At 40.5% G+C, this 26,620-nt stretch overlaps 1 protein-coding gene across 8 annotated transcripts in view; it reads right to left on the reverse strand.

Annotated features, from left to right (window-relative positions):
- sdk2b (sidekick cell adhesion molecule 2b) overlaps nucleotides 1-26,620 on the reverse strand; it is a 251,041-nt gene that overhangs the window by 110,853 nt on the left and 113,568 nt on the right. The window contains exon 1 of one of the 8 annotated variants that reach the window (XM_044179301.1): nucleotides 3,257-3,325. The exons of the other annotated variants lie outside the window; for them this stretch is intronic. The gene's annotated coding sequence lies outside the window, so the exon portion shown is untranslated. Of the gene's footprint in view, nucleotides 1-3,256; nucleotides 3,326-26,620 lie in introns of those variants that run through there. 8 annotated transcript variants of the gene reach the window in all.

Here is a 26,620-nt window from a genome sequence, read left to right on the forward strand (position 1 = left end):
GTCCCGTGATGGTCATTGTACCCTGTGTCAAGCGTCCCGGCCTTTGTTTCCTCTGTTTCTTTTGGACTTCGCTAGATTTTTGCCTACTCCTTTTTTTTTAATGGATTTGTTGCCTGTGTTTGAACTCTGCCTGCCTGTCAATCCATGTAAGCCCTTGTATTTTCATTAAATCGTTTGAACTGCACATTCTCTGTCTGTGTTTGGGTCATACTCCTTCATGTTCTCTGTTTCCCTGCTTGACACACACAACAGTATCACTTTCAGCATTTTTTTTAACTTACTACTTGTATTATTACATTGTATTATACCTTATCATAAACCAGTAAACCCACTTTGTACTTTTAATTTTATACTTTTACCAACTTAGTACTTAATTTATCTGACCTGTATTATATATTTTTGCTTAATACTTCTATTCCTGTGTGCACTGACGTGATAGTGAGCTGCTGTAACAAGAGTTTCCCCTCAGGGATCAAAGTATTTCTGATGCTGATTGGTGTCCCACTGATTAGAAAACTAGTTACATGTATACATTGCCAAGAATTCCATTTTCACTAGAAGAAATGTAGCTGATGAATCCTGTACCATGATTACGGAAAACCAGGTTTCTCATTTGAGACATTTAAGAAGTCGGGTTACTGCTATACTTCCCGATTACTTAAGATAAGTGCATGTAAACACACTGGCTGTCCCTGCTCCCCTAATGTTAAAATCTATTTCGCCTCAATCTGCTCTTCCACAGTCTCCTTATGTTAGCCCTGCCACCACCTCTTAGGAGTTCTAATGTGTTACAGTGGGTGGCCCCTAACTTGAAAATCAAACAGCACCATGGCCCCTTAAGTTTTTTTTTTTTTTTTTTTTTAAACTGCAAAATACAATCACTAATGAAATATAAAAAGATGAGGCCAAAGGCTTCCTGTTACATCTGTTACGCTACCTCCCTCTCTCCCTTTCCTTTATGCTCTTCCAAGGTGCCATCTTGCTCAGCTGGCAGAGAGAGTGTGGCAGCAACAAGGAGAGAGAGAGACTATGAAGAGAGGGCCAACTGGCTAGTTGGCTTCAGGCAATGGATCAGCATAGACTCTCCAGGAAGAGGCTGCTTACATTCAGTGGATGGCTTCAATAAGGGCCAAACAACTTTACTCAGAGAAGGTCATGAAACCTCTGCTGATATCATATGTTGCCTCCCATCTGTGCTTAAGGGTCAGGGCTCAAAGACGCAAGTTTTGTGTTGTGTGTTTATCATCTGCCTTTGGAAATCTAGGCTCCTATCAAGAAATAGAAAAGAACAAGGAGGTCCAAACTGAATATAAACATCTACAGTATTTATCAAAAGATGAGTGAATACAGTATATGTGTGAGGAAACTTATTGATTTGAGTGCTTTTAATATGTTTAAAATAAATAAATAAATAAAAATTCATCACTGCAGTTTCAGTGTGCCAAAAGTGGAGGAGGCTGAAGGTTCGATAATGAATCAATCTGGTGCAGTTTTCTGTCAAAGGTGCTGAAACATCCATAAAAACAGTATATTTGTCTGGCTGCTAATTTCCTAGGTGATATAAACAAAAGTCAGATTTTGACAAGTCAGCCTCCAGTTGTCTGCACGCCTCCCAGCCTCTGTTTTGACTAAATTAAAATACATACTTTCTTTCTCACCACCGACTTTGCAAAAATGCAGTGTTGGTTGAATTGCAGGTGTGATCCAAAATAGGTCACAGCCAGGCCTGTTAATACGGGTCCCAGAGTCAGCATTTTCTAGTTAATATTTTCATATAATGAAAATGTATGCACATGGTTTTGTCAAACATCAATGAAGAATTCATGCTAAAAACTGAAAATTGGCCTGAAAATTCCCAATGAATTTCTCACCAAAAACACTAAATTGTCAGTGTATTACATTATCTTGGATATGGCAATTTCCTGGTCCACCAGCACTTAACCTGCTGTTAAGTTCTGTCGTTTATGGTATCAGTGTATTCAGCGCAGTAATTGCAGAGATCGCGGTATGTGGCAACATCGCAAAAAATACAGTAGGTTCAACATGGCAACAAGTACAACAGTCAGACAGGTTGTAAATAAGCCGATAGTTTTGCCAGAAAAGCTACCACTTTATTTTGAGGTAAAATGGATAGGAGATGCACCCATAATCCATAATGGCACAGGGAAACCCTAAGTGCACCGACAATGACAAGTACAGTAGGTAAAAGTTGAACCAGGAAAGAAATGTCACACAATTACAGTTCACATAACCCAGAACTTTCAAAATGCATCTGCATGCTAAATTGAACCTGACTGCTTTGTCAAAACAAAATGTTTAGATGAATCACAGTTAATCTGCAGCTAAACCAGTTGTATGATGAAGTTAGCTCCATACAGGTGATTCAGAGTAGTTTGTTGCAGCCAACGCAGGTTTAAACCCATCTTAATCCTTAATCTGCAGCAAAGCTAATGACAACAGCACCTATGGGTCTTATTTTTGTAGTTTTGGCTACAATTTCTATTGGTTATGATAACATTGTACTAACCAAAGTAGATGCTGAGATATTGCTAAAACAAAGTCCAACAAGGAAAAAAACATGAGCAGTCAGATGATCAGATGTAAACAAACCAACAGTTTAGCCTGATTATCTAAAATAAAACCAAACGTGAACACACAAAAAACATTGGTAATGATCCCTCTTTGTAAAGGAAAACTGTATGTGCGCACAACTACTGTATCGTAGGTTAAACTACAAAGTTGATCTGTAAACTGTGATGGATGGGTTACAATTTCACTGTCTTTGTTTTTCTCTTCCTGTTTATGTCTTGTGCCCAAACTGACTTCTTAGCCACATTCCCAGATCTCAGAAATTAATCAGTGAGTACAATGTTATTACTGATGACCAAAACTATGAAAATAAGATCAGATACCCAGATTGTATAAAACTGGAATATCTGTCTAATTCAAGCCAGATAAGTTAGTATGTGTGGCTATTTTGTGTTGGAATCCTGGCCCAAACTATAGTATCTTCTCTTTCCTATGTACACTTGTCATAATAAGGAAAGTAAGTACTTGAGCCAGCACGCTTCATTGATGTACTGTTGCTGCCTGTCTCTGTGCCTGTGCCTTCCTGAAAAGGGGCTGTCAGAAGGGGCTGACATAACAGTTCCTCCATCTGTCTCGTTCTATCTCACCCATTGTTGTTCTGAGGGTAAAAACACAGGACACCTCCTCTAGCTATGTCCTCCTTCCTTCTCTCCTCCCTCCTCCTTACCTCTCAGTTGATCGATATGCTGCTGTAGGGAGAACCATGGAAGTTTGGATCAATCTAACTACTGATGAGAGCAACTGTGACGGGGTGAGGGAGGAAGAGCCGGAGACTGAGAACGTGGAAGGAAAAAAGAGACAGTGAGAGAGGGAGGGGATAGCAAAAGTAAGACTGAATCATAACACACAGAGGCAACGCAGGACTGAATACTTTACCATCAACGTAAGGATAAGGTAGGGTTCGGGGTAATATGATTGAGAAGTCAACATTTGAAATGATACTTGCAAACTATAGTTTTGGATGATACCACATGTAGGTCCAAACAGAGCAAGGACACAAATGCAAAAAGTAACTCTCAAGGAAGCTCATTTCATTGTCCGGTCGTGCTCAGGTGCAAGCTATGACATTACTGAAACAGCTGCTGTCCGTGGTGCTGCACAGCAAAACACATCCATCTTAACATGTCATTTTATCCCATATTCAGCCTTCAAGACTTGTTTATCCTAAAATAAGAAAGTACTCTGCCACTGGGGAGAGAGTCTGCGCTTGTTCCCATGCACAACAGTTTACCTTTATGTTTGAGAATTTCTGGATAAGACAAGCTACTGCACTGGTATCAGGAAAACTTGGTTGTGAAAGCTGCTTGAAAAATAGTTGATTTTATTGAAGAAGCAGGTTGAATAATCTTTTTGGTGCTTGTTTAAAAATGCATGAATGTTAGGAACTCAATAAAAAACAAAATGACTGGTTGAAGACTGGAGAATAGAGATGATCGGGGACTTTATTGCAGTGAATCTCAGCCTAATGTGTCACTATCTCACACTGACTAATGTCAGTGATATTGTCGGCACCTGTTGATCGGATCACTGTGCCTCCAGTGGTTGGTTAGATTGAAACAATCTTCTATGGAAGTCTGTGTCAGTTTGATTGTCTGCTAGACCACATCTCTTGTACAATGAATACAGTATGTAACATTTATAGTTACATATTGGTCTCTTTTTCTTTTGTTTACTTGCTGTAGTGTACGCTATTGTTGGAGGTCGAAATATTGTGCTTGCATTTTTTTTCTTTAATCTTTATTGCAGGCACAAAACACAATGTTTCATGCACTACTTTTAAGGAAACATGTTGGAATGCAGGCAATGTGGAAGGATATGCAGAGGTGTGCTCCTCCATGTCATCGCAGCATATATATTGCTGTTTGTATGTGCAACAGAACAACTGCTGTGTGTTATTAGTGGAATCGGAAATAGAGGGCTTCAGCTGAATTGGTATCCTGTGGGTCCAAATGCAAATGTTGTAAGGATGTATTTACTCTAATGAGGGCAATCAGCATCATCACTGCCTTTAAAGGCATTTAGTAGGGCTTATTTTCAGTTTATGTCTTCTGAAGGTAGCTTATTAACCAGCTGAGTATGAGCATTTCTTTTTCATTTTCCCTGCAGGATAGGGAAGACAGATTTTCAATAGAAAATATTGTCGTGCAGGAGTGGGAGGGCACATCTGCAGAGAGTAATGATCAGGATTTGATAAAGAGTCCCATTCAGGCAGTCTCAAACTAGTAAACATTCACAAGGTTTACAAAACATTATAAGCCATTTGATGCAAAAAACTTGGTTTGTTCTATTGCAATAAATTGCAATAAATAATTTGTTCCAGAGTGATGGCCAGCTTTAGTCGCCCTGTGAGGTTTGACTTTGCTTATGGGATGGTCTAGATAGTGGTTGGAAGGCCATTAACACACACAGCTATGACTGCTAGAAGCAATGCATTACAGCTAGTGCAGTAAATGATGCTTCATCTGTGGTTACCTCTCTTGGCAGTGACATAAGGCTCAGTATAGATAAATGTTTCTACTTAGATCACTTTAGTTAAACTCTACATTACATTACAGTGATTTGCTCAAACGCAACAAGGCAGACCAAGGCCAGGAGCAATTGGATTTTGGCTTGCTTTTCCCAAACCATTAATTTGGATTCAATCACTAATACTTTTTCATTCTTTACCACTTCTTGTGCTGACTGAAACAGGACTAATACTCTGGTCTGTACGTCAAGACCGTTGGTTCAGTGTGTGTTTGACTCTGAGTGCCACAGACAACCTTATTGATTTGCTTGGCTGGGTCAGCTGCACAGCAAAATTACATGGCACATTGTTCAAGCCTCCCTCTATAGTTTGGTAACAGCCATGAGCCTGGAATAAGTAACTTATCTTACACCAAAGCTGCCAAAGAAAAGAGAAATGAGGCGAGTGGATAGATTGAGAATCTTGTTTTCCAACTGAAACGTTCTTAGATACACAGCTGGAGGGAAAAACAAAAAGAAGTTGCTGGGGTTTTTTGCCCGCCATTACTGAGCTTCAATTTAACTCCTCTTCAATTTCCCTGCCTTTGGTATTACCCCTTCTATTGGCATTATGACTAAAAGCATGCACAGTCAAGGATAACAGAATCAAACACAGAATCAACATCAGAAATGTGATAAAAATGATAACAGAGAGAAAGAAGAGAGTGAATCATGCCTTTTTTCTCAAGGCAAACCTCTGGAGACATATGCAGCTGCAAAGCCAGAAAGAATGGATCTGTACAAGAATTAAAACAAAAAATAATCAAAAAGGACATGAAAGTGTCCTCTTATAACCCATTCTCTCTCTATTTCTCTCTTCTGACAACAGAGCTGAAGTCTGGCTTTGAGAGCTCTCATTTGAGTCCATAAGATCCAGAAAGGGAGTGCCATGATGGGGGCCCACAATGAAACCACATGAGGCCAGCTAAGGCTACGGTTAAAAGGCTGGCTGTTCTGAACAGAGAACCATAAGCTGCCCATTTTGTCTGAACATGGCAGCCTGATGACTGACACAAAATGAGAAATTCAGAAATTCTAAAATTCGACTCCAGTACCCAATTCGACTCCAGTACCCAGTGCAGCAAATGGTACTTGAACCGAAAACTAAAATGTCAAAAACATGTTTGCTCGTGTTTACTTCTGTGTCCATGGAAATTGGCTGCATCTTAAATATGTGTGGTCCCTGGTCGTCAACAGCGAATTTAATTTCCGTACAAGCTCTCTTGCTGATTTTATTTTATTCTTGCAGTACAACCTGACATGTTAAAAATGGAACAGAAGTTGATAAAAGCCATTTAAAGTCTTGCTGCTTTCTCCCTCCCAGATTTGAAATGTTATGGGTTATGATATTATTTACTTTTATTATTTAGACGTGGGACTACAATAAATCCATTATTTCCTTAATATTTCTTCCATCATGATACACTGGATAACTTTCGCTAACAGTTGCTAAAAAAGATAACGTTCCTGGGTCAGTGTCATCCTTCTGACTTCGGTATTTTCAACAATGTTGTATGGATGCATGTCCAAGTAAATAAGGGCTTCAGTAAACGGTTATGGGCCAGTTGTATCATTAACATTAGCTGCTAATGCTAATTTTTCTTGCCTTGTGTTATATATTTTATGATACAATTGTGTGTTGTGAAGAATGGAAATGTAAAGGTTTAAGGCATGTTGAACACGGTAGTACATTTCTTTCAGTGTGGGAATGTTGTGGATGGCTTGAAGCAAGTATGCGTCTGGGGAACGTAGCAAGCTAGCAGGAAAGGGATGGGTCACTCACAACACACACACACACACACACACTAGAGACAAAAGAGTGAAGAGAGAGAGAGTGACTTAACAAGAACAGTTTTTCAAGAACTCTATTTATTATTATTCTTATTATTTTTCTTCAGCATCAGCCAGCTAGCTTTATTAAAAAGGGTGAGTTCACCCAAATCACCAAAAACAAAACAAAACAAAAACAAGCACAAAAAAGTCAACACTTTAGTGGTATTAGCCATGAAGATAGTTTTGGTTATATTTGACAGGTTTTCTGTGATTTCCACCTTCACCTCTGTACAATGGAGGTGAATGGACATATGTGGTGCCCACATGATGGAACCTAAAATAAATGTAAAAAAAAAAGTTTACTGCATGACTTCTCCCCTTTTATCTTCATTCTATGGACATCATTTTTCCATTTCTGTGTGTGTATGTTCCAGTCTCTCCATGTCTCCCTGGCTGTCCTTGTTTTGTTTTTTTTTCTATCTTCCTCTCTCTATCTGCCTCTTTCTTTCGTTCTCAGGACATGCAGATGACACGGGGCTTGGCCAGACAAAGTGATTCCACAGCGCTGAGGTCTGCCAGGGAGAGATAGCTTAGACACAGTGTCAGCGCTGTTAGCTAGATGCAGGCTTCAGAGGGAAGGAAGACCCAAGCTGGAGTGAGGAGGAAAGAAATAGGGGAGAGGTAGAAAGAAAGAGACCTGGCACAAGGGCTTTAACCAGTGGATGGGACCCATGTTCAAATGCAAACAGAGTTCCAGTATATAGCCCTTGCTTAGTGAGACTCAGAGAACAGGGTACTTTTTTTAATGTACTTTATGTTTTATGTTTTATCCCTTTCCTTGAGCACCTCTATTAAATCCTAGAGGAAGTTTGCTGGCTCTGGCTGAATGAGATGCACCCCTCAAAGAAAATCGGTGCTGACCCACTTCCCTCAGTATGTCAGTTATCTAGAGGAAGGCAATGCACACACTCTACTCTCTACCACCTCCGAGGCGTATACTTCAGCTAAATATAGACATACACACCCAGGCTCGGTTCCCCGAGACTTTGCAGCTCTCAGATAACAATACACTGGATATATGTTGGCCCATATCGACCCAGAAAGAAGTCTTCCTCAGGTTTCATCTGTTTACACATCCATTCATCCATCCTTCCGGTCTTTCTCCAGTGTGGAGTAATAAAGTTTCAGATGTAGGCTGTGAGATCTCCCTAGCCAGAGGTGATGAAAAGACCACAGAGGCAGACCTGTATCCAGCTGTTACACGTGCTGTCATCCAATCAGTGAGTGACTGACAACTACTGAGAGTCCTGCTCAGGTTATGGCCCACTGGGATCTCCAAAACAGGTGGTTTTACAGATTTATATCATTGTAAATGATAATCGTTGGGTATTTGAACTGTTGGTCAGACAAAACAAATCTGGGAACTTGTCGTGGGTATTTTTACACTATTTTCCATCAGTTTATAGACTAAACAATTCATCTAAAAAATTATTGAAAACAATCATTATTTGCAGCCCTAGTTCAGAGAGGGAAAAATTAAGTGGAGAAAAGTGGAGATGGCATTCATGTCATTAAAACATGCTTGGACTCAAATGACAGACACTAAAAGAAAAGATAAATCAAATAGACACATAGCTTGCAAAAAACAATATAGACACCATCAAAAGCAGAACAAAGAGCTCCCATTTATCTGTTGTGCCTCGGGACGTGGGTGGCATTTATTCTGGATGGCTGTAGTGGGCTTATGAGTGTTATCCTTCTAGATAGAGGGGGATAAATCAGTAACAGGCACCAGAAGGAGTTTCTATGAAACTTACTATACCGCCACACAGCTGTGTCTGTCTGTGTGTGTAACTGTGTGTGACAGAAAGAGAGAGAGAGAGAGCGAAAAGGCGACACAGGGACTTGGAAATGGCACTGTTGCACAATGCCAACTGGCCCAGTCATCTCCGAGTCATTACCAGATGGATTCACACATGCACAGACCACACACACAAACACACACACACACGGAACGTCCACCAGCATGGGTGGGTTGGCACACTGAAAGTACTAGTGCCATACCTGAAAGGCATCCAGCACTACAAAAAGATACAAACACACACACTCACGCGTGCACACTTTGGGCATCCAGTGCACATGGACAGATTGGCACAGTAGTAAAACTAGCACCATCCCTGTAATGTATCCAACATAGACACACACTTACCAACACAGTGCTACGGCTGTCTGGCCGGGTGTGATGCCATGTGGTTTGGTGTCACCTGACAGGCATATCAAAGTCTGACACACATCGGTGCTGCAATTGCAGGCTAGTGATGGAATGGAGCGCTAATCTGGCAGGAGCTGTTTCTTTAGGGCATGGTGCCTGCTGTTAAATCCCTCTCTACCTCTACTGCCTGACTGCTGCAGTGGCACACTGACCCCTGGCCCAGTTGTTCTGGCACTATTGATGAATGAGGGGGCAGTAGTGTGTGAGTCATGCAAGAGAGAGGATTGTGCTGGTGTGTGTGTGTGTGTGTGTGTGTGTGTGTGTGTGTGTGTGTGTGTGTGTGTGTGTGTGTGTGTGTGTGTGTGTTTGTGTAGGTGGCTGAAACGGCTGAGTTAATGTGTATTAGTGTAAGAAAATGTGTTTATGTTGGTATCTGTATGTACAGTTCGTGTGTGTAACTGTACATTCAGACGGCAAGAAACAAGATCAAAGAGTCACTGGAAGTCTACTCATTTCCTATAGAGTGAAAAGGGAAACTCAGCCAATGTGTGGATGGTCATAAAAACCGTCTGCCCGTGGAGGGTGGTAACGGCTTGAATATCTGTGGTCTCTGGACAACAACATTCAATATCCCTGCAAGCTTTCTTGGTGTTCTATTGATGTGATTTTTTTTTTGTGTGTGTGTGTAGTAGTGCTTCCTGGCATGTTCAAAATGGACTACAGAAATAGTTGTGGAGAGTTATTTTCTTTAAATGCTCCCTACTTTTTTGAAAGAGAAAACAAAGGAAAATGTAAAATGATTACCCTAACTGTCCATCACAGTTTACCCTGTGGTTCAACTTTGACCTGCCATACTTACCATAGTTGTGCCACAGCTTTTCTATGTAATGAGATATTTTACCAACATTTTGGATGTGCTCCTTTTCAGTGAAACCAAAAGTAAGCACAGCTAAAATAAAGTGGTTTAGATAATCTGGCTAATCTTATTGTCTGACTGTAAGTGTTTCTTGCCATGTTGCACTTGTAGTGACCATACACATTCTTACTATGCCTAATTTCCCTTTGATTTCTCACATCTCACCCTACATTTGTCACCATTTCAACTAGTCTTTCTTCTCAAAGCCTGGTTGTCTCACTCTTGTTCTCCTCTCAGCGGGGAAGGCTCAATCAGGTAGCAAGCTCTACCATTCTGACTTTGTGCCGGAGAATAGGAGCCCTGATTTAAGATATAGGAACGGTTCTGATTACAGCAGCTTGTCATTACAGTTTACATTGTCTGTACATGCAACTATGCTCATGTCTGAAAAAGAGAAAGCAAAGCAGACAGAGTGACATGGACAACCCTAGACTGAGAATTTAATTATTGACCATTGCTATTTTCCTTCCACAGAGAAAAACACTGGGAAAACAAGAGTTTACATATTGACACATAGCTGTTTGTGTGTCACTTGACCTTGTTGTCAGCTTAGATCAGAATCTAACTACAACTTGAAAATCGAAGAAAAGCTTGAGCTCTAGAAAGAGTCATTTCGGCAGCTGTGTCAATACACGCCAATGCTAAATACGTCCACAGTGTGAGAAGAGCCACGGCGCAGGGCACATTATGACCAGTGACTGGGTTGCATTACACTAGGCTGAGACATTGATTCTCTTTTCACTTTTGGTTTCACACTTCATTGCACTTCTACAATACACACACAAAAACATCAACTACTAAACAACAACTGTAAACAAATGTGTAACAAATGTTTGCACTTTTTAATGAGAAACTGCCAAAATACATGGTTTAGGACACAAGCACAACACACCTCTGTTTAAACCCCTTTTGACTATTCTAATGTATCAGGGAAAATCCCCATACTCACTGACACGCTGATGTGCATGTGTGTTACCATGGTTACTAAATGATCTTGAATAATTATTTAGGAGGTTGCTTCCTTGACACTTGCCATGAACAGCAGATGGATTGTGTAAATGTAAAAGCAGTTTACCTTTTGAATAGAAAATCAATCATGTCACATTAATACTGGCACATTAATGCTTTTTTCACTCTTTGCCCTAGTCAGCACACCACTGCAGGCTGAGAAACATTTGTCTTCAAAGCGTCTCCAAACCACTGTGCTAAACTTAATCAAAGACATCGCAGACAATAGAAGAGCAATAAAACAGCAGTCCTTTCAGTGTTCAACCAGGGCATATATCCCAGTTGCCCAGAGGGTTACAGCACTCAGCTTCACAAGTCAGCGATTTTTCAAAGTAATATCTCCGCTTTGTGTCCCACCCCCACCTCCTCTTCCAGTGAATCAGGTGATGCTGGTAGTGTGGAACAACTCATTCAACTGAAATATCTTCTGCTATTGACTTTAAATAAGGACTACACTGGTTGGCTGCAAGTGAATGAGTGGGTTAAATGGGAGTATAGGGTTATTGGGCAGCTACTCCGTTGGATAGGCCTCCACTGTCTTGCTGCCACGACCAGTCCATGCTTGTATCTGCAGTTTAAAGCTACAACTTAGCGTATTCACATCCCAATATTGCATCAGGTGCATTAGAAATAAGGAAAAAAACAAGTTTATTTTAGAGAAAGGCATCCCCGCACTGAGTTGATGCTCCTGAAAAGATTTGCACACATACTTTAATAGTATATAAAAGTATAACAGGCAGTCAGGACAACAGGCAGACTTTATGAGGAATTTGACATTAGACCTTGTTTACAATGGCTAAAATGTGTCTGTTTTTTCATTGCTTAGCTATTTTAATTATGATTGTCATTAAATACCTTCCATTATTTTTTGCTGAATAACTTCTCTGGTTGGTATAGGCCTGAATAATAACTGATGTTGTTATCTTAGACTTTTTATCCATGCTAACCACATGGCTCTAGGGATGGCAATCGTGGTCATTCGGTTGGTCCGTCACTTTGGTATAGACAGAATTATTTCAACAAATATTAGATGAAATTTCGTATGAATATCCATGGTCCCCAGATGAATCCTAATGACTTCGGAGATCCCCTGACCTTTCTTTTAGCTCCACCACAGGTTGAGATTTCGGATTTTGAGTGATATGTCTTGAAGTGGTCATATTATGCTCATTTTCAGATTCATAATTTTATTATGGGGTTGTACCAGAATAGGTGTACATGGTTTAATTTAAAAAAAAACACCATATTTTTTCTCATTCTGCACATTGCTGCAGCACCTCTTTTCACCCTGTGAGGTCCTGACGAGCAAGGTAGTGTGATCCAAAACAAAGCTTGTTCGAGCCCGAATCTGATACCGAAACACAGGCAGAACAACCCAATCCAGCTTCACAACCTAGACTGGAAGCAAGGCGTATCAGAGTGGTAAGTTATTAATTTGTAACTAATTTATCTTTCATAGTGCTCAGCTAAAACGTTACCTGTCTCTACATCACAGTAACAACTTTATGCCCATGGACTGGCTGGAGGGTATCTAACACTGTTTTAATTTCATATCTGGGTGTACTTGTGCATTATGACGTACATACATAGTGATGTAGATACACTACGAGAGTACTGGACTATAATTGAGCTGTTTTCAGGCAGTTCAGGAGCAGTGTTTCCTGTAGGGGAGGGTAACTTCCTTTGGGGTGGACTTTGGGCTTTTTCACTTTGCAAACCTATTACATGCACAAAAAAAGATATATAACACAATAAAGGAAAGGGAAAAAGCCATAAAGTATAATATGACCACTTTAACAACTATTGGATGGATTGCCATGAATTTTTCTACAAATGTTCAAGATCCCCAGACTATGACTCCTTTGACTTTTCATTTAAAGCCACTCGCAGATCAAAGTTTCAATTTGTCCAATACTTTGATTTACTTTGACCAAAATACCTGCAAAACTATGACACTCATCCGCTTGTACTTTGTGTTTAGTGCTAATTAAACTGAACTAAGATGGTAAACATCTGCTAAACATCAGCATGTTAACATCATCATTGAGAGCATGTTAGCATGCTGACATTAGCATTTAGCTTAAAGCTAAAGGGGAAACCAAGGAGGTGAATTGGACCTTCAGTGGCAGTATCTGCTTGATGCTGGTGCTTGGCCAGATGGATCCATCTTTTACAGTGGTGCTGATAACAGTTAAGATGAAGAATAAAAAGTGGGAGAGGAATGGCACAGAGAAACTGTGGGAGGAGCACAGGAGAGAATGATGTAGAGTACACGGAAATGAAGGTGTAAGTGGATGAGAAGAGAGAGAGAGAGCCATCCTTATTCCTTCCACTCTGTACTTTGTAGTGCTCAGACATATAGTTGAGTCCAAGGTTGGAGCTGCATTAACTACATTCGACAAATGGGTCCCTGCAGAGAGACCTGTAGGTGTCCAAACCAAAAGTGGCCTTACATTAGGGGCTCTCTTTTGTCATCCTCTCTTTCCCCCTCTCTCTCTTTCTCTCTCTCTCTCTCTCTCACACACACACACACACACTTTCTAATGCACAGGATCACACACACATCCACACCCACATAGTGGCTGCTGCCAGTAAGACTTTTGCTTCGTCAGTAAACAGTTGACCGTCCTTGTCAGTAAAATGTTTATGTAGCTGGCTATAGTCCTGGTGAAGCTGGCAGAAGGAGCTGGCTCTGTAGATAAGACTACAGATGAAAGAGGAGCGTGATGATAAATAATGACACAAAGCCACCAAAGAATAATTACACAGAGAAAAATAGAGAAAAAGTGGGATATTTAAAGTCGCCACAGGGAGATTAGCAAAGTGTGTGTTTTTAAGACTTATGGCCCCTCGCCATCAGACGAGACTGATACACATCTGGGCTAACTGCTGCTCAAACAGATCTCACCGGGCCAGACAGCAGAATGAGCCTGTGTACATGCTGCAAGGTCAACTCACTGTGGAAGCATTTTAGATGATAACGCAGAAAATGTGAATATATTCTCTCCCATTACTTACACACAAACAATTGGCGCAGTCCTTTGTAACTTCAGTCAGTCTTCTGCATGTTCTTGTTCTTTTTCTTTTTGTGACCCTTTCTGTCCTTGAATGTGAATCCCTCAATTAGACCTGTTTCCATTCTTTCTCTTTTCGTCCCTATACAAGTGACCTGTCTAGTAGCTCAGACCTTTGCTGGCATTTGTTTGAAATGATAAAGTGACATGGGGGATGGACAAACAACAAATCTGCTGTAAACTACCCCCACACTGTCATTATTTCACCGGCTCACTAATCACTCCATCTCCTCAGTTCTCCATCTTGCCATTGCAGCTTTTCATCTTCATTCCCTCTGCCAGTCACTAGTTTTGGGCCTTTTTTTTGGTTCCTTCTAGACCAGATATTTTAGGGAGAAAACAACATGGACAAGGAAAGAGCACATCCTGTATTTGCACCATAATAAACCAGATACAACCACACTGTCCTTTTTGAATAGCTGCATTTAATGTATTCATTCTAACATTGGTTTTTATTTAACCACATTGATAACTTTTCTGTTCTGCACCAGTTTGTGGACGCTTCTGTAGTATCTTTTGCCAAGTGAGAGAAAGCCAGAAGTTCCCCAAATCTTTGTCTCATAATTACAACTAGGAGGCTGACCTGAAAATGTTTTCCTACTTGGCTGTTCATATTTACAGTCTGTATGATAAACAGAGTTGCACTGTCCCATGTCTATGTGTCTATCTTCCATCTTGGCCCTTCAACACACGTGATACTCTCTTCCTCATTCCCTCCCACACTTTTCTCAGACTCAGCCATCTTCCCCTAGAAAGCTGATCTGTCTGAGTCTCTGCTCCAGGTTGTGGCTGTTGCAAATCCATTACATCAGATAAAAAGGGGACAGAAATCTGATGCTGCTTTACATCCCAGTGGGGTTGACAGAGAGGAGCAGATGAAAAATGGGGCGATTACTCCACTCTCTCCTTATTAAGTCTCCACAGTAGGAGGTCCGGTGCAGCCATGTGTCCTGTCATCAACTCTTATTGTAATCTGATTGAAATTTGGTGGGAGTGGGGGGTAAAGATCCTCCTTTTTTCTGAGGTCTCAATCTCAGTCAACAACAAGACCATGTACAAAATAACACAAGAAGAGGGGCATGATGCAAGGTGGTAAGCCTCACATTTTTCAGGTCCCAGCAAAAGGCCATTCAGCCAACTATTAATCCCCTATTTGAATAATGCTGCTATTCTATTTCACTCACAGATTCTCTCCATTTAGGCTGGTTGTAATTTCCTCTCTTATCTATGGGTGAGCTCCCACAACTTATGAGAGTTCAATCTGCATCTCTTTGCAGACCAATTGAATGCAAAATGAGAGCAATCGTAGATCATTTTCCCCTTCCTACACCTTGCGTTCACTGTCTCTCTGTCTCTCTTTGTCCCAGTCTTCCGCCTCTTCTCTCTCATCCCTTCTGCTGGCTGTTCTCCTGAATGCTCAGCCACCCACCCTCCCCACACCGGCCACCTTGCATTGTCACAGCAGACATTTAAGGTGGAGGGCCCTGAGATGAAACGATGCAAGTAGTCAGGCTACATTACCCTTTTCTCCATTTCCATTTAGCTTGCACAACAGAATCTTGTTGACAGAGGAGGACGAAGAGGAGAAGTAGAGAGGGGGAAAGAAAGCAGTACCCAGCAGAAGATACAGTATCTCTTCTCTCTTAAAACATTGCTGAATAAACTCTAGTGTGGTGGATGCAAACAGGAGCCTGTCGCCAGAGGATGCAAAGCAAAGTTCATCTGCCACCATTACAATAACAACAGCCGCACCAACCCTGAACACATGACCGGGGACTCAGCCACGGTCAGAAACGCTTCCAAGACAAGCTGTGGTAATGGGATTTGAGGCAACACTGCACTACAGCTATGCTTACAACTTGGAACAGTGTGTAACTCTCTTCACAGGTCTTGGAGAGAGTAGCACAAGTAATCTGCCTTTATTTTCTCTCCTGGGAAGTACTACTGACTTCCACAAAACAAAGTCATTCTCAGAAGCTCGCTTGAGTCACAGCTTCCACCTCCTCTGCCTACTGACAAAAAAGCTTAGCTGAATAAAAAGTTTCAAATGTCCCTGCTGGACCCTACTTCTACTTACTGCAACTGCTAATGCTACTATTGGGAGTAATTCAACAATTAGTTAATTAATTGATTAGAAGAGTGACAGAAAATAGAGATAGTTCGACATTTGAGAAATATGCTTATTCACTTTCTTGCTAAAAGTATGACGAGAAGATTGATACTTCTTGTCATCACTGTGAAGTTGCCCAGCAACCAGCAAAGACTCCAGGAAGTCAGTACGCCCAGCTGCTGTTCACCAACAAACAGTTATACTGTAGCATGTAACTTTCTTTAAAACCACTTATGCTAAGCTAAGCTAATCACTTGCCAGCTTTAGCAAATGCTTTGGCAAATGCCCCCCCCCCCCGAAGTCTCACATATCACTGTCCTCCATATATAGCTTACTGGGTCAGCTAAGGACACATCACAACAATGCCCCGCTGTTTGACAAAGCTGTGTCTCACTAGTTGAGAAGTTACAATACCTAACCAGAGACGCGGGCAGCACTTCTTTACAAAGTCTTTTTCTGTGTCTTTCTCTAACCTCCTAACTATTCTTTGAACAGAGTTGTCACAATGGTTAATTGAGACAAAAACTTTCATGCAATCAAGTTCATTAAGCTCTCTCCTCTTTTCTCTCTATTGGTCAGAGATGACATAAGTTATTGAGACAATGAACCACATCCCACTCACTATATACGTCTCCATCACTCTGCTTCTCCTTCCTAACAATTATTGGTCAGAGCTGACACAAAGGTTACTGAGACATTAAGAGAATGGAGCAAACATCAATGTTCGTTTGCTTGTCTGAGACAAATGACACTGTTCGTGGAACTGTCAAGTGAGCTCACTGTTAGGAGCTGCTGGTTCGTTAATATTTTGTCACTGTTGTTAAACACATCCCGCTCGCCTGTGTCCCAGTCCACAAGAACCTCAGTGAAACAAACTCAGTGCTTTCATCCACCTCAGAGCAGGGTGCAGAAGACCATGTATATAGGTACATCAAGGCACTATGTGACTGAGCCTCAGTGTTTTTACCATGGGTGGCATGGCAACTGAGCCCCTAATCATGGCTATGTTAGTGACACACTCCACCTGTTATAGTCCAAATCCACCCAAGGTTTTGACACAAACAGCCTTTAGTCATGTTGACTGCATTCCAGTCCACTGTTTTTTGATATTTGATATTTTCTAGTCTTTTTTGTTTTATTGGAGAAGTTCATTAAAATGTCAATAATTTGCTTCTGATGGTTGCATTTGTTTAAATATTTAAAAATAATCCGTAGTAGGAAGTGTTCTTCTTTTCCAAATTTAATTTATAATGCTTTTATTTGATGACCATAACAAGTTATTGAACAACCATATTATACAAAATGAACACCCGATATTTAAAGCTGCACTGATTGATATCTTTTACATTAACAGTGGATCATATCATGATAGATAGATAGATTCTTTATTGTCCTTTCCAAAGGGAATTCATTGCCACAGTCTGTGCAGAGCCTTCCATAAATACGTAAATACATTATAAACCACAACATAACTACATGAAAGACAAATCAGATAGATCTACATTTCTACACACATACCTAAACACATAGCACCTACACACGACACTTACCGGTGGGTTTTGTTGAGTGATGCTATGGCACAGGGGACAAAACTCCTGCCATAGCATACCCTTTTCCAGGCCAGGGATCTGCTGTGTGTAATGGCTATGCTGGTGAGGTCCGAGAGGTTGGGGATGGGGAGACCAATAATTGTATGTATGTATAATGTGACAGAGGTTGCTCATGGTGACAAACAGACAGATAATTATAAACCAACCCCTCAACTCTAAGGAGCATTTGAGTGTTTTTCAGCTGTTTTATTTTTTACGCCTCACAACTTTACTGTTTTGGTTCACTCTCACCGCTCTTATCAAACTTATTTCCAGCGGCAGCAGCAACCAGTTGTTTTCATCAAAAAAGCTATAAACTTGCTGCCTGCCCAGTACCACATGGCAGACTGACAAAGTAAACAACTAGCTGGTGAACATAGTGAAGCATTTAGTATCTAAAGCACCAGGTATTTTTCTCTCGGGTTGATGGAGACCAAAACAGAGTTAAATGGAGAGTGAATATTGGACTAATATTTGATTCGCAGGTGGCCAGAAACACACAAATCTAAACAAAAGCTAATTTTGCTCCATGTCTGCTAGATGTGTAAATAGGCAATTGTTTGCTAACACAACTTTATAAAGGTGATAATATGTCAATGTTGCGTTCACAGCTTGTTTTGCTGCGCCCAAGGAGCCCAAAAACCAATTATTCACCATTTCATTTCCAGAAACCAGCTAAATATGTACAAACCACTGCTTTATTCAGTAAGTTCAGTCCTGCTGTCTAGAGCATTTGCATGGAAGGGTTCACAAAAGGATGCAAACGATGCAAGATGATTAACAAGATAGGAAAGAAGGAGACACAACCCACATTTGTTGGTGGTTGCAACAAAAGGTAAATTTCAACATTTCATTAAAAAATAAATCTCTGAACATCACATGGAAAATGCACTACGTAATAAAGTGAGAGTACTGTATCTGAGAGAGAGCTGTACAGGGTAGACAGTTATGGCACTGTAAGGTGCTTTGGATAAAGGCTTCAAATAAATGTACTGTATGGTAAAAGGCCTGTCGCCTCGCAGTCTTTGCATTCATGCTTAAGTTCGCAGATTGCTGGGTTGGCATTTTATCAGCATCATGCACTGGCTGCTTTTATGTGAATTACTGATTTTTTTTCTCTTTTTCTGTGTGCGAACAAGTCAAGAGAGCTGACTCAGCAGAGGCAAATACACGTGACCCCCAGTTTGATTGAGGACTTCTTTTTTTAAAAAGGGGGAAACAAGAAATGTCTTTGTCTAAGATACCGATTTGCTTCCAGTGAAATGTCTTTATGTCTACACAGCAGTACCTTTGATTGTTCTGCCCAACAGTCAGAGGTCTGGTGCAATACTGTTGTGGTCGGACAGCAAAGAGCAAATGATAGGGTTGAAGAGAGCTTGATAAAGAGGTGAGCGAACACCTCAGAGGGAGGGAAGGCAAGCGAGGGAGATGAAACTGAGACAGGAAGCAAGAGGCAGAGGTCAAAAGCTCTGATAACTGCCTGCTATTTGTGTGCCTTAGCTGTTAAGCTGCTGGCTCTAATTGCTAAATAGCAAATATTCATTATCATTCCAGTCAGTCATCCTGTGTGTGTCTGTGTGTGTATTTTTGCAGGTGGGTGGCCTGAAGTATCAACAATGCAGGCATAAACATACTGGCACCTGTTATTTCTTAGAAAAAAATAGATATTACAACAAGTACCAATGCCTTTAAGTAGAGGAAGTAGGTCACTGGCGTGATAACCCATAAATTCAGCATTCAAAGATAGAAAATCAGAGAAGAAATAATAAGATGTATTTATTACCTGTTTGTGTGACCATCAGTGAGGGGCAGCAGCAGGAAGAGAGAAAGAAAAGAATAAGAAAAAACATTAGAATAATCAGAACAGATCCATTTATCAGATTAAAGAAAATTAAAAATCTGAAAAATAATGTAGGTTTTCACACCAAAATCTTAAAGCAACTTGCACATTTTATTTTCCTGGCAGTTAGTGTGCCAATCACACACACATCTTTCATGTCAATTATAGATACCTTCTGGACTCACAACCCTGTAGAATGCTCCCTTTTAAAAATACATTTTCTTTATTACATTTAGAAAGAGAACAATGTCTCAAGCCCAGAGTGGCTCTTCATCAGGTACAGAGGCATCAAGGTTCACATCACATCACATTTTATTTTCCTTCCAGCAATCATTCAAAAAGAGTAAGTATCACAACACTGGCTATCTAATTTTGCAAATATCTTCAGTTCTAAAACAAAGGAAAAACAATACCAGCATACTGACTTTCTTCCGGTAAGCTTTACTAGTGCAGTGTTTTTCATCTCAGTGTGAGTCCAGTGAGTGTTCCCTTCGTGCCATAAAGACTGGCAAGGAACCACAATAGTTTGAAACATTGCAGGAATAAATCTGGGACCGATATTCAGCTAGGCGAAATTCTTAATTTTAAAGTTAGAATAATTACAGTCTGTAAAGTCTGCAAAGCTGTGATTCATGAGCAACAATCTGAGGATGCGCTAAACTGGCTTCAACTTGGTGGGGATTTGGCACCAACACTTGAGCACGACAACATGACTGTGGAGGGGATTAAAATAAAGTATGATGATCAGTCTTCATAATATTGTCCCTATTGCCTTGAGCTAAAAAAAAGCTGTAACAATGAATTATGACAAATACATAAATATTGGTTGTACATAACAACCTGTATTTTCTTATTTCATGAACAACATTATTATTACTATTGCGACTGTCGCACCACCATGTACTGTACTCACACTTCCTATGCTTGGAAATGAAGCACATTCAGTTCCATTAAAGAGAAATTTGTGAGGAAGAGCATTGCTTTCTCTGCAGGTTTCATAGCTTAGCAAACCTTGAAATGGAAGACATCGATATTCCAATAGCCACCCACTGTGTTCCAGGCCAACAAGGTGTAAAACAACCCATCAAGTGAGAACTGCAACACTTTGGAGTACCCCACACTGTGAATAACAATCTCCGCAGCCAAATAAGGAAATTTAAGGTTAACTTTTGAATCCTGCCTTCCCTGAGTTTCAAGTTAGCAAAATAAAACACTGAGGAAGACGTCTTAAAAGTAACAGCAATTCTCTTCTCTCTCTGCATTTATCTCTGTCTCTTCTTGATTCTTTTCCTCCCTGTCTTTCTTTGTCTCCCTCCATCTGTCCCGGTAGAGGTGTCACAGATTAGGCAGATAACCACTGATCTCTTCAGATCCAAGTTCATCTAACTACTCTATAGAGTGTCACTCTGCACCACATTTGTCTTGGAGCTCTGCAATGTGGAAAATGGTTGAAAATTGGCTTTCCCAGGTCGAACTGTCCCCTTCATAGATCACAGAGATGTCCTCCAGATAGCCGGCCCACATCCACTGCCAAGACAGCGTGCTCATATAACTCTCCTTGATAGCTCTCTTTCTCTCCCTGCACTATCAGGAACCAGTGGAGCTAATATCAGATCGAATTCTTTGTATGCTGGCAACACCCAACACTGACATGGATTTTATGAGGACAAAAGAATATATATTCTCCAAGTATGAATATGTAAGCTGTAATGGTAGTGGCACTGATTAATAGATAGAAAATGTATTGACATTTATTTGGATAATTTCTTTATTATTTTTTTCAAGAAACAATGCCCAACCTTTCCTTGTTCCTGTAAAGATTTGCTGCTTCTCTCTTTGTTACATCCATATAAATTGAATAGATTTAGGTTTCGGATTGTTGGTCAACAAGAAAGCTAGACACTCAAACCTTGAGGTAGTTTGTAGGTGGAGGGCTGCGAAGTTCTGTTTTGTCTTTCTTATCTACCCTTGCTACTTGTGTTTCCCTTCCTGTACACTTTACCCACACAAACACACACACACACAAACTTTTTCCAGTCATCATTATCTTCCCAGACCTTCTACTTGCAGGTGTGTTGTGGATTATCTGTGGAGCTGCTTTAGATGAGGTGGCTTGTTTTGTTTTTTTCTCTCCACTCTCCAGGACACTCTCGTTCTGGCAACCAGCCAGCTTGTGCGTGCGTTTGTTAGCATGCGTATGTGCATTTGTATGAGTGTGTGTGCCTGTCCTGGAATGGGAGATGGATGTTGCAGTTCTCCGCTAACTGATAACAAGCCAATCTAGCACGATGGACAGAAGGACAAACATGAGGACTAGAGAACAAAGAACAGAAGGCAAGGAAGGGGACTGACAAGGAAAGGAAAGAGATAACTGTAAGGGAAGAATTGACATCAGTCACATGGCTTCTCTTCTGGCTTCTCTTTTTCCTCTGCCTTCTGAAAGTCTAACAGTGTGATAGGACAGTAGACTGACCCATGTCTATTCCGCTTGTCTGATTCCTCTCTCCCACTGTTTAGCTCTCTCTCTCTGTCCAATTTTCTGTCAGCTTCTGTCAGCTGATGGCCTCTCTTTTTTTTTCTCTCTCTCTCTTTTCTTTCTCTCCCTCAGTCTCCCTCTGAAGGACAATTGGTCTCATTCAATATGAGGAACTGGAGGCAAATCAAACTTTGCTGCATAAGTGGTTACAGGGGGGAGGGTGAGATGCAAAGGGAATTGAAATCGACTGGCACTCAATGTCAGAATGCCAATCGGGATCAGTGTCATACTGCAAAGCTGCTTTAATAAGGGCACAACTCTATTCAACTATCTAGGTGAATAGACTCACATTTGCTCAAAATGAAACACACCCCTGCAAGAACAAACGCTCACAAGGATGCGTGACAGCATTCAAGAACAAACACACAAGCATACACAGTGCTGCATACTCTACAACCTTAGATTAAAGACCACATGATTCCAGAAGTGTGGCCTTTAGATGACACACCAACTGTGACTGTGTTTGGTTACATGCAGAATGGGGTGGGGTGGGGGGTGGTAATTGACCATTTATAGCCACTGGGAGAGGTTAATTGAGGCATTCCCTCTTGTGAAGGTGGGGGAGTTTCAATTAATGTTGTGAAGGTTGCCGTCAGAGATGGAGTCACAGGAACACCAAGTCCATTAAAGGTCATTAAAGGTGTAATTAACACTGGCATTAAGGTGCAACACATAGGCTGGCTTCTAATAGACTTAATTATGCTGAATACTGAAGAAGGCAAGGTGAAACAAGCACTATATGCAGAATATAAACATGCCAGACCATTTTGTGCAAACATAGCACATATGTACAGTATGTAGATACAAGGACGAGGTATTGAAACTTGGGTACTCACCAAAACATGTCTGTAGCACTGAGTACTGAACAACTGCAAATACCAAAAGTTGGCACCGAATGCCTGGTGGGATTCATAGCCTTGTTTGTTCTTTGATCAGATACTTCCTTAATTGCATAATAATTTTAGACAAAATTAGAAGTTTGGCTTACTGTTCAAAAGAGAAAAAAAAGGCTTTTGTAGATTTTCTTTTTATATTCCTCCAAGTAAAAAAGAAAAAACAAGGATCATTTTGGTTTTGAACTGAAACTCATGTATCATATTGGCATCAGTAAAGCAAATTTTCAAACAATACCTAACCCTAGTGTATAATATGCACTGTGTATATTAATACTAAAGGTATCAATCCCACAACTCTATTCTACTGTTGAAAACTAGAAACATAACAAGGATCTGTTAAACATATGACGTTTTTAGTTTTTCCAAATAAATAAATTGGTAGACAAAGCTCAATACCCCCAAATCTCTATTAAATCTCAGTATATTTCTTTCAGCCACTACTACCTCAGCAGTGCACAACAAAGCTGCAACAAGTAATGGTATAAATAAAGATTCTCCCTTTGGCTTAATATAAAGGAGCCAAAGGTTACTTTCCATGAAGAAATATAACTACATTTCATGCACTAAGTGACTTGTCCCTATAAAAGAGTTATGTATTTACAATTCCCCTTTTATGGGCCAGGGTTTGGTGGGGTGGGAAATGTGGCTTGAAAGACGAGAGGGTCACTGGCACCTCAGACTTCTATTGCTCTTGGATGACACTGCAGAGCTGCTATTGGTCATGGACGTAGCGTCTGATCATGTCTGTCCAGAGCAAAATGGCTCCCTGAAGGTAAAAACACTTACAGGGGCCGGGACGATTAGGATTCATTTTATAGCACTGTTGCATGGTGTGGCTGCCTGGCCCCAGACCAAATTTACTCTGCCTGGGGGAGGGAAATAAACTTGAGTCTATATGACGGCTGAAGGAAGTAATGAAATGGCAGTCCCATGAGAGACACAAATCCACATGCTGTAGGTATTCCCAAGTGTTATAGTCTGAATCAAAGGCTGCTGTCTGGCAGGCATGGCTCAGAACACTGACAGCCTGACTAAAGATTTTCACAAGCCTTATCTGGTGGAAATTCTTAAGACATCTGAAAGAAAAGCTGAAGGAGAGCAGGCAGATGTATTCAACATGGAGATGGAGGAAATATTTCATTTTTGTGTGAGATGTGTATTTTGAATTACAGTTAAAAGATACAAAATCAAACTTTAGGCTTAACTGTGTGGGCTCGGTAATAGCATGGCTGCCAATTAAACATGGTGGGGGAAATTGGCATTCCAGTAAAGTGGGAATATCAATTTCTATTCTGTCATTCTCAAGGGAACAAGTGAGCATCTGCCTGTGTTTGTGTGTATATGTGTGTGTGAGTGATTGTTTATCCCAAAGCAGAGACTGATGTATGCCAATATTTCCTCCTGTAACACATATTCCAGCTGTTAAACTTACCCAGTAATAACCTTCAAAACTGTTGACTGACTTTTAAAAACCTGGTAGCAGAGATAAATCTGTATGGTCACTTTAACTGCAGCCTGGGAAGAATAAGCAATACACTATTCAACAGTGACAGTAAATGCGAGAAAAAGAGACTGTAATCTTCCTCAAATGAATACATGAACAAACATAAATGCCATATTTCTATCACGTTTTCCATATCATTTTCATTCATTTGAGGTTTGACTGGTGCTCTTTTAGTTATGTCATCTAGTTGTACCCTCTTCTTCTGCCATTTTCTAATGGCACCCGACTGGAGAATTACCGCCACCAGCTGTTTAATCTGATGCACCCAACTCCTAGTATTTGCATAATGGTACTGGATGGAAAAACGCATTCATTTGCATATTCATTTGCTGATTTTCTGTAAATTAATTTTAGTTTTGCTCTACATTTGGATGGAAACTTGGCTTAACTTAGTGTATGTTTGAGATGGTATATGAAGAATACCTTGAGTTCCAATACCGTAGTGGTCAGGTATGTACGTGGTGTAAACCCAGCTTAAGTCTGGCATACAAGTGGGGTGCATTTAAATGAGAAGAGTTCTGCTTCCACCGTAATACCGTACAATGAAGGTAATTGATTTCAATTACACAAAGAACACTGTCAACAGTTTTTATAATAACTTCTTTCTACCGAAAAGATAACTTTCCCTTTGAAAACTACTGAAAGCATGTTTTGTGAATTAACGATAGACACAAGGACACTGTTTCTGCAAAGAGATGTTGCAGTTGAATTTAGCAGCTGACACAGTGTGTAGCTGAATTCTTACCATTTCCAGCAATGCAGCCAACATTCTGTCATCCGCCTGTTATGTGTGTAACTGCCTGACTTCAAAAATCTGTGTTTGAGCAAAACTCACAAAAACCAGACTAATGGTAATTATTGGTCTCTACGCATGTTGTGCCTCCTGTCAAATTACTGCATGTTGGCTTCATTGCAGGCAATGTTGAGAACTGATGTTAAAAGGGTCCACTGTAATTACAGACTGAGGTTTATAATTAAACCACTTTATTATTTACTACTATACCAACACTGGTGGTGACAATCCTCCAGTTCTGTCTTTTGTTAATATCTGTCTACTTTGGCTGGGCAAGGAAAAATAGCTAGAGCATTTTCAATAAATGCATTAATTCATTCTAATAAATGAGATAAAAGCAAAGTCTTCACCTGCTAAACTGGCCTGCAGAGGCCAGAGAGTGAATGGTTCACATTACAGGATGTAAGAAATGGAACTACCTTCAGATCCTTAAATACCCTTAATGAAATTAGCAATATAAAAGTGCCTCAAGACACCCATAGTCAATCTAGCATCACTTGGATGCTTCTGATGGAGAGCAGAGGAAGTGACATGGTTAGAGAGGGAAAAAGCTGCCAATGGAAAAGAGGGAAAAGTTGAAGGACAGCAGGGTATATTTGAGCAAAATAAATGTTTGAGTCCCAGAGAAAGGTGTTAGTTCTGAGCAGTCTTGTGCTCTTCAAGTAATTTCTTGCAGAGCAACATAAAGTGGTTGATGGGCTGAGGTCACTGGTGAACAGAACAATGGCCAATAAACTTTTTGACAAGATCAATGACTCGAAAGAAAAAAAGCACAGACAGGGAGGATAAATTATATCATTTTCTAAAAAGATACCTGTCAAATTTAAAAATGTCATCAGTGCCATTAAAGGTGGACACAGCATCTAGAGACACAAACTGTAAGAAAGGTCTGACATACCATACTTTTAAATTGTTACTTACAAAAATACAGCAAATAAAGAACCACAATTGTTCCTATTGTATAATCTTCACTACAGATTTACAGTAGCTAAGTAAAAATGCTGAAATGTCTGCAACTTCACTCAAGCTATTCTGAACATCAAATTTGCCCACCATCCCATAACAGAGTGACATACTTAACCAGGACAGGGAGTGGCACTGGGCACTGTGCACACTATGCTCTATATTCTCAGACTCCCATTGATTTTCTAACCCTAATATGCCATTTGGTATCACAGGCTACAGTAACGTGAGCCAGGGACACACTCCACCCAGGCTCCATCCACCGTCAGTAATGACTGCAATGTTGCAGTTTTCAAACAGTAGCCTGGGGTG

The sequence above is a fragment of the Siniperca chuatsi genome, linkage group LG20 (assembly GCF_020085105.1).
Source record: "Siniperca chuatsi isolate FFG_IHB_CAS linkage group LG20, ASM2008510v1, whole genome shotgun sequence".
In the NCBI taxonomy this organism is placed as follows: Eukaryota; Metazoa; Chordata; class Actinopteri; order Centrarchiformes; family Sinipercidae; genus Siniperca; species Siniperca chuatsi.